The 13,464-nt window shown below is 45.2% G+C and overlaps 1 protein-coding gene across 3 annotated transcripts in view; it reads left to right on the forward strand.

Annotated features, from left to right (window-relative positions):
- The window catches only part of LOC105279739, a 242,150-nt gene that overhangs the window by 76,518 nt on the left and 152,168 nt on the right, over positions 1–13,464 (forward strand). For all 3 annotated transcript variants that reach the window (XM_026971817.1, XM_026971818.1, XM_011339725.3), the window contains one exon: positions 10,356–10,440. The gene's annotated coding sequence lies outside the window, so the exon portion shown is untranslated. The remainder of the gene's footprint in view (positions 1–10,355; positions 10,441–13,464) is intronic.

A 13,464-nucleotide genomic window follows, 5' to 3' on the forward strand; every position in this document is an offset into this window, starting at 1 on the left:
ACAACGATGAAAAGGAAGGAGAAGTGGTTTCTGTAGACAGAAATAATTTTAATCATTGTAATCACAATTGCTAGCTTGATTGTTTTGCTAACGAACCCCACGATAATAAATCGATTAGCTGAAAAATTAATGAATCGTTATGAAAACAATGGAAATCAATTTTCATCGTGCAAGAATAACAATCATTGTCCAATAATTTATTGAAACTTCTCGCTTAAAATTTCTCGCGTTTGTAAAATTACAATTTTTTTCTTTGTCTCAAATAATATAATACCTGTGATACACTCGTTATGAGAATTCCCCTTTCATAATCTAGAATAGTGTGTATTTTCTAGAGAGCCGAGGCAGGGGAAGAATATCGATTTTCCGTTTCGCATACGATCGGCGATTCCCGCTATCTCCTCGTCGGCGCTCATCTCGAATTTACCTTATCGAGATCCCGCGCGAGATAGTGACAACGCCCGACGGGCATCTCATCTCAGGCGAAACGCCCGCACTATCGATTATATCACGCGCATTATGTCGTATGTATAGAAAACCGCAGCTACACGGGAGAGGAGCTGGTGGTACTCGCGGGCTTTGACTGTGGCAGTGCCGCACGGGAGACTTCGTGACGAGGAGCTATTCCTGGAGTATTTTAGGGTTACAAGTTCCGCCGTAGATTGCGGAGATAGGCCTCCGCGGGCTTATTTATGGATCGAATTCGCGAGATTTCCGGGAAAACTCGTTTTCCCGCCGCCCGCAGCACGCCACGCCACCCCAACAACCCCCATGTTCGTAGTCACGGTGCGCCGCCCCGTCGATTATGATACGACTGTTCGATCGAGCGCGGCGACGTGATATCACTGACTAACGAATCCAGACTCCAGAAAGCGGATTTGGAAGCTTCTCGTGGGCCGCATTACATATAAATCACGAGCGCATCCCGGATTTCAGACTAATCGACGAGCGACCATGTTAGGAAAATCGCGAAAGAAAAACCGAATTTCCAGAAAATATCTCAGGTATCTTGGAAGAAAAAGAAGAGACATTTATAGTGTGATGAGTACTTTAATTATCTATCGAAAATGTCAGTTGAAAAGTTCTTCCACTAATATAACGGTTTATGAATATTTCTCAAGATGACATAATCTTCTAAGAGTTTCTAAGAGTTTCTAAAAGATTTCTTGTGATTAAAACGATTCAACAGACTAATGAACATTGTTTTCTTTTAAAGTACAGACACGTTGAGCGCACTGGTTACAGATGCGATTAAGCACCTCGCGCGCATCCACATTTACACACGACCCAGATAGACACGTATCTCTCATCGCCGGCGAACGCGCGCGCTTGTCTGAAACACGTTCGCGCTAAATCGGGCGCACGGTGTACGCGGTAATACCCAACAGCGTCGCGAAACGACGCCGCCGGAAGACGGGGCCGAATTTCATAATCGGATCGCGTCGACACGATTGACAAGACACCGTTTTCCGACGCCCGCCGCCGAGAGGGATGCAACGTGGGGGTAGAACGCGACGCGGCGTTGCGGCTGTGCGCAGCTCCGGCAACCGTCTCGCCGCTTATGACACGAAGCTCTTCCACGGTGTATCGTATCAAGCAGCAAACCAATCAAGTTGCCACAATGGGGCCGACGTCGCAGCGGCGACGGCGACGCCGACGACGACGACGGCGGCTGCCTCCGATATCGTTGCGGAATTTTCCTCGAGGCTGCCTCAGACGGTCCTCGTCTACTTTGGTGGTGGTGGCTCGCGGGGTAGTGATGTAGCGCGCGCGTTCCACCGATCGTGTCGGGAGCTTGCGGCAGATTTTCACTAACAATAACCGTCACCCCTTGCTCGGCTGCGACAACGGCGGACTCTGCGCGCGGACGAGGGTGGAAGAAGCAAATGGAGGCATCGATTTGCCATTTGTCTCGCTCTCGTCGCGCGACATCGTTTCCTCACCCGCTTTCCGTCTTACCACTTTCCCTCTGCGCTATTCACCCGGAACTTCGACGCACGGAATTTGCGTCGCTGCGAGCTAGTCGCCGCTCGATGGTGGACGTCTCCCGCGCATGGTGCTGGCACAAAGGTGGCGCGGCACGGGCTCAAGGAAACGTTCGGATTTCTGACACCTGACGGCTTGAGCCGTTCCAATGGCCGTGGGAGGATATCGACATCATCCTCCCTCGCGAACAACCGCGTGGGATATCTCGTGTCGATTGCGTCTATTGCAGCTAAAAGCCTCGAAGCTGTCTCGTCCTTATCCATCATTAAAAGAGCTATAGGCTTTGAGAAAGGCTATAGAACCCGAGAGCTGAGTGATTTATAAGAAAAGCCGATGAATCTGTATTAACCACCTTACAGAAACTTAATTAAGGTGTTATCGTGAAATGATTCCTGAGTGAAATCATTTGAGCGCCGGACTCGCAGCGCTGTTAAAGCGCGGAGACAATATCGACAGTTTGAAAGAACCGCAGCGGTCGTCACGGAACGTCCGAGTATGAATTAGCTGTACGCAGACATGGCGGACCGGACAGAAAAGTTAGAGGGAGGCGGGGGGGGGGGTTACCTCTCTCGTTATCGCGGGGTTGTTATCAAGATAATATCGTTGGTAGAACGATGGTGGTGCGCGACACCGCCCGCGACATTCAGCAAGTAAGCCTGTGCATGCAACGCTCTACGTTGTTACACAATGGTGACCTAACTGTAAACCCGCTAACGAGTACGTACTTCGACACCTGACAGTAGTTTACTTTGTCAGTGTACTCTTGGACTGCATAAGCGAGGAATAACGAGGGATAACTGTTATTAGATGTAGTTACTCTGTCTGCCTGTCGCGTTAACGGTAGCACCTCGTCGCGCCGGGCTCGAATACGAATAACGTAAATTCAAAATCCACCCGGCCGTTTCGCAATGGATTCTCGCGTGAACCACGCTGCATTCGAGTTATGACGGGACGATTGTGCTCCTAGAGCGAGGCCGGAATATTCGGAGAATGATAATCCTTGCGAAGAACTGCAATAACATTGCTTCATTCGGATTTGGTCGATATTATCCTCTTGACAAACTTTGAAAGTTCATTATTCAATATTTTGACGAGTAAGCTTGAAACTACGACTTCGGTGAAACAACATTTACGTGAAATTAATAAAGAAAGTAAGTTTTTTGTGGTGCACTTGCACCCTTCAAATGCAATTTGCTGGTAGCTTTTCTTTTCCGATCGCTATTAGCAAAGCAGAAAATAATTAGCGTAACATCAATCTTTTTAGACTTGTTGTCGGTGTATTACTCGTGTTTCTCGTGTTCGCGTGTTTAACTCTCTCCCTATTCGTTCGACGAATAAACATCTCGTTTGTTTGAATAATTCTGTGCGAGAGGGATGCGTTCATGCGCGGCGGACTAAACGCGGCGCGCATAAGTATTCACGTCGATAAAGCGTAGTGGCTCGCATGCGCTGCGTGTTTTCCGAGCGCTGTTACTACAATCGCGGTTAATTACCACCATATTCATGCACACGATACACGTTTCTTAGTCGCGAGGGTAGGCTGCACGAGGTGCCTACTAATCCGGCACGCAGATGCGACCGTGATTCGTTAGTTGTTCCGAACACGTACATTGAATTAACACTGAGCTTAATTAAATCGCCGGCATAAACAATCATCATTACGTTCCGAGTGCATCGCTGTACGTACGCGACCTCGCTGTCGGAAATGGGGGTGACTGCCCCATAGCTATCCTAGGAATAGCGGAAGCATTTTCCAAGCATTTCTCCCCTGCGCGCAATATTGCTGTGATATACTACAAATTATACCGAAAGCTTTTCTTTCCTGCAGATGGATTCTGGAGTTGAATCTTGCATAAGTGAACAGTAACTCTTGCGCATGGTCGTAACACACAGAACCATTCTAATTTTTAACAGTTAATTTATTTATGAAAATTTCCTCGTCGTCCCTTTGAAATTTCGGAGCGTATCCGATAATTTGAAATCCGACGAGCTTCGCTATCAGAACGTGAATTTTTGTCTGGCGCCGTCAAGACGGCATGCATGATGGCTTTGAGATTAAAAGTAATTCAACGTGAAAGAATATTCCGGAGAATATAACAACGTGACACCGCCCCGGGCTCATAACAAGGACTTTTTTCGAGACACGGGATCGACGGGACTGAAAGAGGGTCCTCGTGGCTTTTCATCGCGGGAAATGTTATGACTCTGACATTTCCAATACATCCGCGAGCCACTGCTACGGACGAGCGCGCAGTAATGACGTTTGACCGTGAAATATAATACCCGTATAAAGAGCGAGCGCGCGGATCGGCACGATGGTTCCCTTTCAGCGGTCATAAATCCAGCCTGGTCGGCCGAGTGCTTTCGAAGTGAATACTTCCCTCGCACAGCGTCATCCTCACCCGATGCGGCTATCGTAATTTGATACAGCAGCGCGACGGCTTGGCGGACAGCCGCGCGTAATCGTAAAGCGCGATACATAGCAGCCGTCAATTAACGACCTAAAACCGCGCGAGAGCTGCGTGCTCGTCGCGTTGAAGACTGCATGACACCACAATTGGCCGCCGCCGACGCCGTCGTCTAAGTGCAATATCGTTAAGTGCTTCGTGTCGTCTTAATTAACACCTTAATTGGTTCTCGAGGTTCTGCCGCTAGACGTAACCGTTTACGCTTGTAAACACCAGTCGGACGGCGCGGCGCCGGCTCGTCGATTCCTCGCCAGATCTCGGGATTTGCCGTTCCAATTAATTAATTCCGGTTAATTAGATCGACCGCTCGATGAACATTTCCGCGGGAAAGACGCCAGTCGGAGAGGACTGGCTCCTCGTATCTCCACGTGAAAAATCCGACACGTCGTCATTTCGCGTAAGTTTCCTCTCACTTACCCGACTGGCTGCTGCGAACCATCCGTTACAAAACTGTCGTTTGTCACGTCTGTAAAGGTTACACCTATAATGTGTTTCCAGATAAGAGCCGCGACCTATTTTCTCATACGTGTTTCGTGAAATATAGTTCTATATGTAGAGCTCACACTTACTTTTTGAATGTAATCTAAGGTGTGTGCAAAATGTGCCCCAGGTGCGCTATGCCGGTGCATATGCACTTATTCGAGATACGCTATCAGTAATACGGTGCAATCTCCATGGTGCAATGTATTTCTCGCGACAGTTTCCGCGATTGTGCCGGTATTCATCCGGAGATATCTGCCTTTTGATTGTTAACAGAATTACAAAAATTCTCTATAATTTGCATGTATTTAAAATCATGAGGATTTAATCAAACGAGGTATACCCAGGCCAAGAACGATGTTTCGCGATGTCTCAAGCAAATGCAATGTCTTAAAAATGCCAATTAAATATATTATAAGATTAGAAGAGATAAAAGTGTTCGCGGTCCGCAGTCTCTGTTTCGTTTACCATGTACGAAGTAAAAGCGCACACTGGATTCAGGACATCGGTGATTCGGTGATCCGCTTGCGTACCATCTGCTCGATTAAATCTTCGACAATGGTTTCACGTACGACGAGATATACGTATGACGTGCAAATTGGTCATCACGTGACTGCACGACGGCCGAGTTACACAGTCGATACCCGTATCTATGACATAACAATTTTAGAATCGGCACTATTGCTGACTACCAAAACAATGACAAGAGTTATTTTCTGTCTGACAGGTGTCGGTAAAATGTCGATCGCGTTTTGTTTCATCCTCGTTTTTAGTTTTTTTTTTGTTTTTTAATATCGCTTGCTACGAGAGCAGGCAATTGAACGGACACGGTATGTAACATGGCAGATCGAGAACCGAATGCGTCTGCAGAGATGGGCGATGCCGGCCGTTATTCCACGTACCAAATTTTGAGATATAACGGAAGAATGTCGTAAAAAATTAGCGATATTTTACGAAACAAGTAGAAATTGGATATAAGTATGCAATTACGCTAAAAATTAATATTCTCGGGAAACAGAAAGTTACGAGAAGGGAAACAAAATTACGTCCAAGCGAAATATTTAGTTCTTGATTCGCAGGATCGAAGTCCTTAATAATCCGAGGACGAAGATCAGAATGCATTCTGTCAGTTTAAATGCATAGTGCGTTTCGCGACGCGACACGATCCTTTATTTATTCGATCCGCAAAGTTCCCGCAGTCGACGTACCGTCAGATACGCGGCGGGCACGTAAAAGACGCGCGCGGGCACATCGTAAATGCGATGTATAGAAAATTTTATCTGCGGCAGGTATCAATTATCGCGGTTCTTCGTGACACCAGCATGCAGCCAACGCGTTTAACCCGACGTTTAGCTCGTTCGCGGCTTAACGGCTTCCGCGACTGATTTCACCCTCTTGGCGGCAGTACGAACGGAAAATCGTAAAACCGGTCATATCGGCCGTCGTAAAAGCCACGGTCGAACGTCGAGCCCGTATCCGGAAGAGGGCAATTACAGTTGCCGCCGGTCGCGCAAACGAGAACGAAGAGGCGGCGACGACGGCGGCCCCCGAGGGTGGTGGCGCGAAGGGTGTACAGTCCCTATTTTCATCCCTTGTCCTGCGCGCGCGCGCGTGCGCATTCGGCGGAGGACGAGGAGGAAAGCCGGTCGGGGTTGGAAAGGGCGATTGGCTCGTCCTCGCTGTATTGAATAAACCGAGGTTCTCCGTTTCGGCTCCATCGCGGTTTTTATTATCCGTTGTATAACCGTCATCGTTCCCGTCATCCGCCATCGACACGCACGACGAGTGTCGATACGATCTTTACGCCCAGACGAAACATCTCGCCCATCTCGTTTTTCCTTGTCCTGTTTTTTGCCTGGCAGAAAGTGTCTCGTTGGCAATTATAACTCCCGGACTCCGTCTTAAGTCTCTATTTTCTAGACGAAGCTCTCGCGTTACCGTCATCCAGCGAATTTCTCTCCTGTGCTTCCTCGGTATATTATACTTAGGTTACATTCAGTATTTTATTTCTTTTTCCGCTGTCACTTCCGCGTAATATAGAAAACGACGCGTACGAGTCGAGAAGATACGAGAAGAAAAATAAAATTTCGCTGCGAGTGTGGAGAAACGTTTCTCTGCGCGAACGTGTCCCTCAAAACGGAAAAATTAATTACTCCCGTGACTGCTTGCCGCGTTTGTACGTACGTTTGTTGTAGAAATTACTTAACAGAAAAAAATTATACAACGGAAATCATAACGTAAATGATATAATTTCAACCTGGTAAGAGCTGCTTCATCATGTTTCTTTGTTTGGACGTTTCAACAAAGCGAATCCAGACACGACGTAATATTTTTCTCATCCATTATCTATACATACGTTACACGAAGAAAAGTTGAGCAACGCTCCATAAAATTCAGCATCTAGTGTCATTAAAGTATAGTTATATTCTCATCTACATTTATATATCTGTGCCTTTGTAATTAAATATTACGCGTTCTCGCGTGTCATTTAAGTTCGCTCGAGCGCGGAAGATAAAGGGGAGAGCTTACAATTAAAATCGACGCGATACATTTTTATTTCGACGCGCGAATCGTCCCGAGTGCTGGTCGAATTTCTAACTAAATCCATCAAACGCGGATAGCTGCTTGTGCATCTGCTGTTTCAAGCACTTCGTTAATCGAAATGTTTGATCTCTCGCTCTCTCGGGGTACTTGTTTTTTGTGCTACGCGATCGTTTTACCATAGTGCTCTTGACGGGAGTCTGCTGTTTTTTGCGCGTGTGAAACATACACTCTCGTGTGTGTGACGAATTCAATATGCCATCCATTTTGTTCAGACCGTTAAGCTCCGTGGATACTCAGTTGCGTATCGGGTAACTCTTCCGCTCGCTTTCAGCGTCTTCGTGTTTGACGTTGCCGTTAGCGTTTCGTTAACGAAGTCTTTCCGCGTTCAACGAATGTGGATGCTTGTTAATTAAGAGCGCAGCTTTTGACTAAAAGAAGCAACGTAATATGGTTCAGTAACACAGTTAACGGTGCGCAGCGCGTTGTAATTGATTCATCTCGGTAAAGCATTCTTCAAACGCAAGGTGGGTCTTTTAAGGGCGTCATGTATCTTGAGCTCGGATCATCGACTTTGAATTCAGCTGCAGTACTCTAAATCGAGAGTATTTTATGGTGAAACGAGTATGTACGTTTTATGGAGGACGTGTTATTTCTTTTTAATCGCATTGAGTAGCAAACTCTATTGGCATAAATTCACTGTGTGATTCTATCAATCGAAATCTTGTTTATGTGCGCAAATTGAGACGGCGTCTTCAGAATTATCCGTGAAAGGATAAACGTAAGAAGTCATTTTCGAGAATGCAAGAAACGAACAGAAACGAACGTGCGCGGATATCGACATTCAAGATTTTCCTTCACGACGTATTAGTCGTAAACTGGAATTGTCGCGTCAGATATATTCCGCTATTTATTCCTATCGCTGGTCTCTCAATTCCCTTTTGCCGATCTGCGGTTCATCTTCCTCGTAAATTCTATGACGGCTGGGAAACTGAATGTTATTCGTATGAATATCGCGTTTGCGGAGGACTCTGCGGAAGAGATTCCCCCATAAAAGGAATACGTCGCCACCAGAACGAAGTAGTTTGCTTCGCAGGAAAACGCTTCCCATAGCTGTGTAAACATAAAAATTACGGAGCCAATGGAAGACAATCTCATAAAAATTGGTCAGGTTGTACAACGGAATGTCTTCCTCGAGAAAAGACATCATGTGTCAAATCAGGAATCTCGTACACCGCTATTCGTGGATTTCACGTTCGATTTTACCGTTTCATTTTATTCGTCCAAGAAATCCGAATTTCTCTTATTGTTCGTTTCATTCTCATAAAATTTTTACCACCACGTTAAGTGACAGTTTTCCGTTAATTTGATTTATTGTAGTTTTCTTAACGTTTCCATTTTCAACGGTTTTGAAATACGAATGCAGCCACGCAGTCAAAAGAACAGTATTAAGTATACCAAACGGTGGTCTGCGATTTCGTGGGGATGCGGTGGTATTCACGAATATCCTGGGAGTTTCCGGTGAGAAAGTATTGCTCGTAAATTCCGGCCAGGCATTCCACCACTTATTCTCGCTGCGGCTTCGCACTTCCCTTTCTCCATTCAGAATTTCACACAACTTTCTTCGTTTCAGGGCGCTCAAGTAAGGGGATATCAATGAATGAACTTTGCTGAACGCGGAATACTGCTATTTTCTTTCGAGAATAATAGCTTGGAATTGTCACATAGCGCAATGTGCATGTTTTGTGCACTTTTGAAATTGTTGTTTTTTCTACTTTCCAACTAGATATTAATTACATTAAATCATTAACGCTTTTTTGATTTTACATAATTTTTTCTTGACTCTCGTATTAACTGTGGAACATAGAGAGCATCTCTTTACATATTTATTTAGTTTAGTCCATACTGAATAGATGCAAGCAACGGTATACTGACGGAGCTGCAAAACTTCCGGGGATAGCGATGCTGTTTTGTAACGATAAAATAATTACGCGAAGAATGCGTGGAATTGGAGGTGGAGGAGGAGGAGGAGGAAGAGGACGATCACGCGGAATTCTCGTTTAAGACTTCCCTCAGGATTTGCGCGTTCGCAAACTTCGGTCGCCGACTTGACGCCCGACTATTTATTCCCGCTGCTTTACGAGACTCGCTTCTTCCACTTCGTTATTCGCCCACCTTTATCGGGCGGCTCCTCGCTCCCGCGCAGGAGATTCGCACTCTGCAGAATGATTATTTGTCCAAACGCTCCCTTCTTCGACAATTTTACACGGCTTTATAAACGCGAGCGAGAGAAGCAAAATCCAGACGTTATCTCTATTTTTCTCTCTCACTCTCTCGCTCTCCTCCACCTTCTGCAAGTATCGATTTTAATTTCAGTAGAGTACACGCCGTCGCGACGCCGCGCAAGAATCCTGCGAGTATTCCTGCAAAGTTTGCGAGAACGAGATTGTCGATATTCGACGGACTCGTGAATAACGCACCGCTCGCGTTCTTTTCTCGAATGCGTTCTGCTTCAATTTGCCAGGGTCTAAAATCGAAGATCGAGTTTTATTTTGCCACTGTTCTCTACACGTACGTGAAATTATCGGGATAACGGGATAGCGAACACGATTCAAATTTCTCTGGAATATTAACTGAATAATGATCATTGGATGTTTGTACTTTGAAACGATGAAGGTATAATGATTACTCGTTCGCGGTTATACATCCAATTTGTGGTTTTGCCGTGCACATGTATACATGTATTCGGTATCATTTTGATGCGTGAATATTTAATCCTTTTAGAGGACAATATATGCTTGCGCTAACTTTGCCTGTATGAAATTTAATACGCAACATTATTAATGCTTTCTGATAAAGTTTTATTTTTCTACTTTTCAGGAATCAATGAGAAACCTCGTCGCTGGAATACCAAATCGAGATAAATATGTTCTTCTGGATGACCGAATAACCGTTGGATAAAGATGTAAGTATATATTTCGCTGAATTGTTGCATGATACATGGCGTATAAAGCTCGACGTGTAATTACATAACTCCGCATTAAATGTCATAAGCGTAATTACGTTTTCCGATAGCTATGCGTGAAAATCGAACATAAATTCAAGCGTAGATATTTAATCGGTACGATCTACGCGTTTTCATCGCAACCCACTAATTACACTGGCGCATTTTGAATTACATTTACAGCGGATGTTTAATGGTACCAATCCCACCGTCCCGTCAAATTTCCGATTTAGAATCGGTTACAAATGTAATATTTATAGGGATGAAAACTTAATAAAATATATAAATTATCACGCCGATCTCTATGTAATAAAATTTAGGAAACTTTCAGACACACCATATTGGTGTTATTAGGGATAAAAATTAATTATTTTCAAACCATAATTAATAAGATTTTTTATTTAATCTGCGCATATATTATCGATAGCAATCTTACATTTGATGAATCATCGTACAAGTTAAGCAGTTAAGATTTTGCGGAGCTACTATAAAAAAATCGTAACAACGATCGTGAAGGCGGCGCGCACGAGAAATTCTTGCACGCTACGCGTGGAATACGTTTGCGACACGTACGACGCAAGGCGCGGTTTAAACTTGCAAGCGGACTCCGGATATATCGTGGACTACAAAGTCGTAGAAAATCTCCGCCAGGCGGGACCGAACGTGATATTCGAAGTCACTCACGAATTCATAGGATATTTTTTCCCTCTCGCTCGATTCCTCACGTCACGCGTTCTCTCTGTTTTCTTTCCTCCCTTATACAACGCCTCTCCCTTTATCCACGCCTTCTTTGCTGGCACGGCTCATTCGCGGTCACGTGTGCCGATTTGGTAATGTTTCCGAGGGATTTCTCCGGAACGTCCTCGTTCTCCTCACTATAAATTTCGCGGCGATCAGCTATAAACTCTTTCGCCCGGTTCAACTTTCTCTAAGCACCGGCGCGGCTGCCACTCTGGAAAGTTTTTTGCCGGAAAATATATGGGGCGAGTCGGAACCTTTTCGGTATAACGTATTGTCCTCCGAAAATTCCTCGCGAATTTTCGGTCCTTCGCAATTGATACAATAGCTCGTCACGAAATGGATTTTCGTGAAATACTCGGCAATATGTTGACCTACATGGAGGAATACGAAGAGACCATATAATCGAAATGAAAACTAGAAACGCAGAGCATATAGATATATCGATATATCACGAATACTCAGCCAGTGTTCCCTCCCCTCTTTCGTCTCGTTGTATCGTTCTCGTGTTCTTGTTTCGTAACTTTGTTCCGCGGGATGTCCGAAGTACGCAGGGATGTACGAGATACGTAGGAGCACGCCATGGAAATTGTACGGCATAGTACTCGCGATGCGGGAACTTGCCGGTGCAGATTTATCGCGCGCGTGTACGCCGCGGGTAGCGCGAGTCGACAGTGTAGGAAGTCTCGTAGAAATAACTCCGGAGAATGGACGGCCGTGAGCAATCGAAAGTATCTCAGTCGCTTTGGCTACGACTCCGCGGAGAATCTCTCGAGCGTAATAATAATGCTCGTACCTATCTCTTACCAGTAGTTACATCCAAGAGATAATCGTCTTGGCGACCCAGTTTACAATGTATCCGCATCACAAGAGAGGGAGAGTGAGAACGAGAAAGAGAGAGAGAGAGAGAGGGAGAAATGTATGTGCGTGTGTATGTATGAAGTGGTGCACACGTGCTTGCAACTTGAGCGTAAGGCGTTTGTGCTTTTGAAAGCAGTCTTGATAGCCACTCCGGCGCAGTACTCTAACTTTCAAGCGTTTTGCTTGAAATTCCGCAGCGGAAGTTCTTTTACTTAATCCAGGCATAATAACGCGAAATCCTGTGGAACGAAAATCGAAACGTAATGCTCCGTACGCGCGAGTACCTGACACGAATACGACGGCTAACGACAGGAAAAGCGAAATCGGGCCACTTACATTCGCAGTCTGGACGAGATTAATTCGATTATTGGATTTCGCAAAAATAAATGGATCGCAATTTCGAAAACGGATTATCACTATTTTTACTACGTAATTATTATTTACTTCGGATCTCTCTCCGGGGATGCCGTAATTCTCCGGATCAATAACTCGGTTCTTTGCGAGGAAACGAGCAAGGGAACAAGCGATATTACAGATAATACGGAACGAGACGGAACGAGCGGCTGCACGAGCGCGACGTAGCCTCGCGTTTTTCGAATTATCGGGTCACGAAAACTTGGGCGAAGAGCTAACGACAAGTTTGGCCGTCGAATTCTCCATCGTCGTGGCGTAGAAAGGTGCGCGAAAGCAACATTACGGTAGCAGCTGCCGCGTATCGTCGTTCTAGGACGACGACAACGACGACGGCGACGACGACGACGATGGGTTTCGACTGCACTTCGGTGTCAAAGACGCAATAAACTCCCCGGCATCGTAGAGATGTTTAAGTGCCTCCGGAGTTCTACGAGTGCTTCCTGGAGAGCAGCAGTCTTGCAGTGACCCAGTTCAAATAAAAACATACTGGGTATACCACATAAAATGATCAGCGAACGTGACTTCTTCGCCAGCTCCCTTACGGGAATAGTATCTATTGACAGATTGGAATTTGCCGGAGGGAGAGAGAAAAGATTACTGTTTCGATGTTGCGCTGCTTATTGATTGTGTTTTCCCAGGATAAACGCCGAGTCCAATAATTAAATTTCTAGACGCGATGGTACGTTGCATAATTTCTAAAATATTGTACCTGTTATTTTATATTATTATGTCGCGATAAGAACTTTGATATGAAGTATTCGTATATCTTATTATAATAGATCATATTGTATATTGTTTTAGATGAGATGCATAAACACTGGTCCAATAGGTCAAACATTTTTCTTTTTCTTTCCTCTTTATTCTTCTATTTTTTATTCTTACGTTGTATCTTGTTTTTGCCTCCTCTCTTCGTCCCTCCTGTATCCCGATCTCGCCTTGTGCGGCTGCGGATCTCCGAGGGCCCAAGAGTAG

This window comes from Ooceraea biroi, chromosome 8 (genome assembly GCF_003672135.1).
Source record: "Ooceraea biroi isolate clonal line C1 chromosome 8, Obir_v5.4, whole genome shotgun sequence".
NCBI classification, from domain to species: Eukaryota; Metazoa; Arthropoda; class Insecta; order Hymenoptera; family Formicidae; genus Ooceraea; species Ooceraea biroi.